The sequence below is a fragment of the Lupinus angustifolius genome, chromosome LG08 (genome assembly GCF_001865875.1).
Source record: "Lupinus angustifolius cultivar Tanjil chromosome LG08, LupAngTanjil_v1.0, whole genome shotgun sequence".
NCBI classification, from domain to species: Eukaryota; Viridiplantae; Streptophyta; class Magnoliopsida; order Fabales; family Fabaceae; genus Lupinus; species Lupinus angustifolius.
In genome coordinates this window covers 21,360,945-21,368,342 of record NC_032016.1, presented here as the reverse complement: position 1 = coordinate 21,368,342, position 7,398 = coordinate 21,360,945, and positions in this window count along the sequence as shown.

Sequence of the window (7,398 nt, the reverse complement as noted above, 5' to 3'; positions counted from 1 at the left end):
TGGATAACTCTTTTTCTCTCACATGTAACTTGTTACTTGAATGAAGTAATTCGTTACACATTATTTCAAAAAATGTTTTAATTATTTTTAAAGTGTTTCATTATTCTTTAAAAATGGTTTGAGCATTACTACTTTGTATTTCTAATGAGTTTTAGGATAGAAGTACCTATAGAGACTTAATCTAATTTTTTTGAAGCTTTATTCTTCTTTGTCTTCATAAGTATTCTTCATTTTCTTCTTTTTGGTGATGTTGGTGTCTTCATCAAAACTGTGCCAAGGTCAGGAGTAAAGATCTTCTTCACATATTTGAGAATTTTTTAGAAGTCTCCATGCCATTTCATAATTTTTAAGTGGAAAAAAATCTCCACCTTAAAGTCTCCAAAGTATATCACAACGTCTGAGTGCAGGGGAGGATCTTCTCTAGGACAGGTGGGGGCAGTTGCCCCCCCCCCAAATATTTCAAAAAAATATTATAGAGATATTGTTTTTGGTATATTTTAAAATTTAACAACAAAACTTAAGGATAAGAGTGTAATATTTATGTATTATTAATGTAAAAATTTATACACATTCACTATATGTTATTAAACTTCCAAATAGATATTAAACTTTCCAAATAGATATTAAACTTTCCAAATAGAAGTCTCCATGTTATTTCACATCTTCCGTTCATTTGGTGAACTGCAAAATTATTTTCCACTGACGCACTAGGTTTGAGCCCTCCCTTCTTCATTTATTCATTTACTCGCAAACGTAAATGATATTCCTTGTAAAATATTTTCTACCAAATAAAAAAACTTCAGTTGATTTGGTGAACAACAAAGCTATAATCCTTCATTTTCGGTATGGAATATGAACAAAGCATACGTTAGGATGCACTTGTATTTAATGAATATGAACAAAGCATACGTTAGGATGCACTTGTATTTAATGAATATCAACAAAGCATACATTGGGATGCATATATGTATATAGCAGCGTCACATTTAAATTTGCGTATTCTCAATATTGAGCAACAGATTTCTTTATATAAAACTGTTAACATATTTGCTTTGCAAAAACATATGATACCAAAGGTTAAATTGCTCAACTAGCCATGGAGCTTCCACATAATATTTGAAACTGCAATGGGGCTTTTGTATCTCCATGAAGTGAGTACTGTACTTTACTTGATAACATGCTAAATCCAAATATCAGATTTTATGATGGCCGAAGCTTTTGGAGGAGACCAAATAGAATGAAACATTAATAGAGTAGTGGGGACATGGTGAGTATATAACTAATAAGCTCCATTAGTATTATTTTTGGTTATCTCCCACATCTGAGTATTTTAGCTCAAATGTTTTCTTGCAATGGAGAGTGTGAGTGAGAAAATGAGAGAGAAAGAAGATATGTGAGTGAGTCAAATGAAGAAAGTTAGGATAATATGAGTTAGTTCATATGCATGCAAACTACATTACTAGTTATTGAATTGAGTAGTCGTTAATCTCATCCGTCAAATTTATGATTGGCTATTGAGTTTTGTAGAAATCATGAAATTTTACATTAGATTCACAACTTCTAAATAAATGCCGAAACAGAAATTGGTTACCACATATTTTTAGTTCGAGAATAACTCAATGTAGTCAAGAATAGTAAGGAATAAAAAATGGGGTTTACAAACATGTTGGATGAGGAACCCGGGAAGAAGGAAAATGAATAGTAACATGCGACTAACAAAATTTGGAAATATAAGTTACAACCAATAAATGTTGTCTAAATTTTAAAGAAATAATTGTAATCAAGAATAAAGTATCAATGATCGTGAAACGTTAATACTAAAACCTTATTAAACTTCTTGGTTGTGGTGGCATGTGAGGACAATTTTTTTTTTAATTTGAATACATGCCAAACAACATTTTTTTTAAAGTCATATAGATATAGACTTCAATTTTTAAAACTATTGTATACAAATCATTGATATTATTTTTTTATTAAGTGTTTTGCTAAATGTTTAAGAAATCCAAAAATGCAAAGTTCACTAGCAAAACATTGATCTAATGGTGTAAGGTCTCACTAGATTTCGAAAATAAATAAAATATCAGTAATTTAATTTCTTGAAACAACACTTGATGGAGAGACAATCATTACAACGTATTAACATTCTCTTATTAATAGTCTAGACTAGAAACTGAAAACTAAAGGCAAGTCCAAGCTTACAAAAAAAGCAATATTTGAGGGTTAAGGTAACGGGCTAATAACTTCGATGTAGAGGCCCAAAAATGCTGTCCATTTTAATGTTCATAATGGAGCTCCTTGTATTTCAAGATCTTATGTAAAAAGTTCACTATTCACTATTGCTTGTATTTCAATTACCCCTGTTATATGCTACGTTTTAACTATTAACGTACATGTCAATCGAAGTAAGATTTTTTTTATTAACATTAAGAGTTACTTGAACTACACACACAATTGTATCAACATTAATCATCTAGTAAGTATATATACTTTTAGCCATAATTCTAAATAAGACTTGTTTCTATGAAGGAAAATGTGATTAGTTGAATAAGCCCAGGCGCATCTGAGAGAGAACACAAGATTGTGAGAAAAATGCTCATTGATGTAATCAATGCATAAATTTGTTTTAGAAGTCTGTCGCATAACAAACTCAAAGTAGTACTTCAGTGTCATAACAATCTTTCACATAATATACTAATTTTTTAAGTTAGAATCTTCACATGTGCGTAAGTCATAATAATTGATTTCTTTTATTGAGAGTTGTGTCACGGAAATAGTTACTTATAGGTTGAATTATTGTATATTACCAAATATTAATAGGTGAGTGAAGCCGCGAAAAGAGAAAGAGTATCATCAAGTTAGTGTCGATATTGTGAAAGCCATTGTGGGCGTCGGCCCTTAGAGGGATGATAGTGTTAAGAGTCTCTCTCACCTAATAGACTAGTCTTTTGGGTTGAACTCCTAATTCCTAACACTTTGTAAAGTTAAATATTAGAAGACATCTCGAAGGTAATTTTGGTTGTAATGGATGAAAGTTTTGTATGTTTCAGTTGACAATTTTTTTGTTCTTGTTTATGATGCTTTATCCTAAACATTAAAGTATTTGGTAATTTCTTATTGAACTTTTCTTGTCCTTTTGAAGAGGCTATTGTTAGCGTGTAGGAGAAAAGTTAGTTTTGGCTAACCTCTTGTGTAGTTCAAGTTTTATGGAGGACTTTGACATAAAATTTTCTTTTTGATTAGACGAGTGTTGATGTCAACTTCAACAGCTAAAAAAACAATTATGAGAAGATTTATGAAACAACTATGCCCCTTGAAGGATTTAAAAATCAAAGTTCGTTGCAATTTAGAATTAATAATCCAATCTAGGGTTAGGGTTGTTGAAGTCTACAGTAGATAATGCTTCAACAACAGACAGAAATTAGTCGTACAATTGCTGCAATCAGCAGTTGGTATGACATATTGAAACACCATAATCATGAATACACTTGACAAGTTGAACAAAATCCAAGGAAGGAAGAAACATAAATCATTGAAATCAACGTGAGCCACTGATTGGCCATTTTCAATTAGCATGTGATTAAGCTTGTCTTTTGTCTAGATAAAAATCCAGGTCCTAATGGATACAATTTTACTTTTATAAAACGCTCTTGGGATTGTATGAAGAAAGACATTATTGCCATAGTCGACTATTTCTTCTCTTCTAGTAATCTTTCTAGAGGTTGCAATGCCTCTTTTATTGTGATGATTCCAAAGAACAACTGCCCGCAAGACGTTGGTGAATATAGACCCATCTCTCTTGTAGGGTGCATTCATAAGATCATCTCAAAGCTTCTTGCTGGTCACCTAAAAAATGTCATCCACTTGGTTATCTCGGAATGTCAAACTGCCTTTATCAAAGGAAGATTTATTATGGATGGTGTTGTTATTGCTAATGAGGTTATTGACCAGGCTAGAAAAAAGAAAAAAGGAGATTGTTTCATCTTTAAAGTGGACTTTGAAAAAGCGTACGACACTATGAATTGGACTTTCCTTCTTTATATGTTGGAGAGGATGGGTTTTAGTTTCAAATGGAGGAGTTGGATAAAGAGTTGCCTTCAATCAAGCTCTGTGTCTATCCTTGTTAATGGTAGCCCAACTATGGAGTTTAACATGGCTCGAGGCTTAAGGCAAGGTGACCCGATTGCACCGTTTCTTTTCCTAATTGTTGCTAAAGGCCTTAGTTGTATTATGAGATCAGCTGTAAGGAAGAATATATTCAAAGGTTATAAGGTTGGGAAAGATGATGTTATTATTTCTCACCTTCAATATACTGATGATACACTGCTGATTGGGGAGAACTCTATGGCTAATGTTATGGCTCTCAAAAGTATTCTAAAATGCTTTGAGTTGACGTCTGAGCTAAAAATCAACTTTCATAAGATCAACTTTATCGGTGTTAAATCAAATCGAGACTTGGTAGAGATGGCAGTTAATAAATTGTGTTGTGATGTGGGTTCTATTCATTTCAAATTTTTAGGAATTCTTGTTGGTGCTAATCCAAAAAGGTTCTCCACTTGGTCTCCCGTAATCGACTCTTTCAAAATGAAACTATCTTTTTGGCATCAGAAGCTTATTTCCTTTGGTGGTCGAGTAACTCTCCTAAAGTCGGTACTATGCTCTTTACCTCTATATTACATTTATTTTTTTAAAGCGCCAATTTATGTTATTCATGAACTTGACAAAATCCAGAGGCGTTTTCTTTGGGGTAGAGGAGAGGAGAGTAAAAGCATACATTAGGTGAGTTGGAAAAATATTTGTAGGTCCAAAGAGGAATGAGGTCTAGGGATTAAAAATCTATCTGTGTTCAATTTGTCTTTATTAGCTAAGTGGAGATGGAGAATTCTTATTGAGAAGAGTCCCTTTGGATAAAAGTGGTGAGATCTAGATATGATGATGGGGTGCTTCGTAGAGGTGAGGTCAATGACTCTGGGTGTTTTAAGAGAGGTTCTTCTTGGTGGAAAGATCTTGGTAGACTCAACAATAAGGAACATAGAATTAGTAATGGGTGGTTCAGTGAGGGAATTCGTAGGACAGTTAGATCTGGGCAGTCATAGGTTTTGGACTGATTGGTGATAGGGGGGATGGTCTTACAAATCGTTTTGTAAGATTGTTTCAGGTGACACTGGACAAAGATGTTCATATTAGTTCCTTGCGAGAATAGAGAAATAAGGCTTGAAGTTGGAATCTAAAATGGCGTAGGAGCTTGCTCCTTTGTGAACAAGGAGAAGTCGAAGACCTTCTCAAAGTGCAGGAAGAAGCAAGAATTGTATAAGACCTTCAAGATGGGTTGGTTTGGTCTCATGACGCTAGTGGTTTCTACTCGGTTCGTAATACTTATCTTGTTCTTCAAAGTGTGGATAGTAATAGTAAAGTTGGCTACTTTAAAAGGTCATGGGCTTGTAATGTTCCACCAAAGTTGAGGTGCTTAGTGTGGAGAATGTCCTTAGATGGTGTGCCAACAAGATTGAATCTTGCTAGACGTGGAGTCCTATGTGATCAAGATTCAATAAGGTGTGTGTTTTGTGATGTTATGGACGAATCCATAGACCATTTGTTCTTCACTTGTGATAAATTTTATGGTGTTTGGCAAAAAATTTACTCTTAGTTTGGACTTCTTTCTACTATCTCCAATGATGTTAAGAGCAATTTCTTTTCGCATATGAATATGCTTTGGATGGAGAAAAAGACTATACAATAGTGGATGTCCTTATGGTTCGTTATTATTTGTTCTTTATGGTTGATGAGGAACAAAGTTATTTTTTAGATTTCTACCTTCAATCTAGATGAGGTAATGAATTTAATCTATCTTCTCTTGGAACCTTCTCAATACTCATTTTCCTAGTTTTTGTTTCTCTTTTGTGGAGTGGATTGTCTATTCTTATGGTTGTCTTCTTGATTGTAACATTTAATTGTCTTTGTGGATAGGAGTACCACTTATTCTCCTAATTGTTTATTATTTTTATTATTAAATTTCTTTGGCTGATAAAAAAAAAAAAGCTTGTCTTTTGTCATGATTATTGACTAGAGAGTTGGTGAAACAAAGAGAGGAGTGAAAACATTGGCTATGTTCTTACTTTTTAATTAAAAAAAGGAGACCAAATACTTTATAGAACAATGGTAGATATTATTTCTAGATAATCACTTTATCAAAATTAATTTTTTTAAAAGTTGTAGATAATGTCAATTGTATAATTGGAAAAACTATCTCTATCTTGTGTGGTACCATTCGAGGGATGACACAAATCTCAAGGTGATCAATAATATCATAATTAAGCAGTATCAAATGTGACTGTGAATAATAATTTCAATTTGAACACAAGAAGAATATCCTTAAGCCTCTAGCATATTTAAGAAACCTTGTAATCAATTGGTCCAGTGGTCCTTAAAGCAACCATTTCAGATGGAACAGACAAATGACACTAGCTTGTGTTTGGTGACAATGCTTTATCTTTCTTTGGTCCTTAACAAATGTAAACTTGGGGTTAGGTAAGGTGGAACTCAGATCAAATTTTATGTTTATATCGCTTTCATATTACCACTTCAGCTGTTATCATCAAATACAATAATCTGTATTGACAGGAACATAAGCACTAGGGAATATACCACAAGCATTATGCCACAGCATTTATCTGAGAAGTGTGCCTTTTATGCAGAATCATTATTACTTTCATGGCCTGTGGGAGGAGTTTGAATACATGCCAATCCTAGCATAAAGTTTTATTATTTTTAATAAGTCATATTAGGCTATTACATGTTAGTAGTGATGAGAGCTTAAAGCCAGACCTTTTTTAAGATGGTGTGTTTTAGTTGCCAAGTGGTCCAGAAACATAAGAGACATAGGGGAGTAATATGAGGCTTATGAGTGGTGGGGCAAATGGTGGTTATGGTTTATGCCTATAAGCATGTTATATGCTTATGCTTTTGCTTATTCCACTCTAACCATCAGCATGTTATTGGTTACAAACAATTAGTTTTTTATATTTGCTGTTAGAGTTCTGTGCTATCAGCAATGCCAGATATTAGGTAAACATTAGGAACAAACTCTTACTTTCCTTTAATTGTTTGAACAGGATGATGAAAACTATCACTAATACTAATATTTTTAGACCAAGGACGAAACCATGCTTATAACAACACTGTCGTAGTGTATTCTACGGTCAAGATCCTCTCTAATACTGAGACAATATTTTAATACGTGGTAGTAATTTTTTTTTTGTTAAAGTAGGTCATCTTTGTGCTGATGAAGCAAGCACCACACTGACACATTCAAACTACTAACAAAATTGTTTTGGTTGGCTGAGAAAGAAAGGATAAAATGTATTCAAGAATTGGTGCAGCTTATGAAATATTTATCACAAT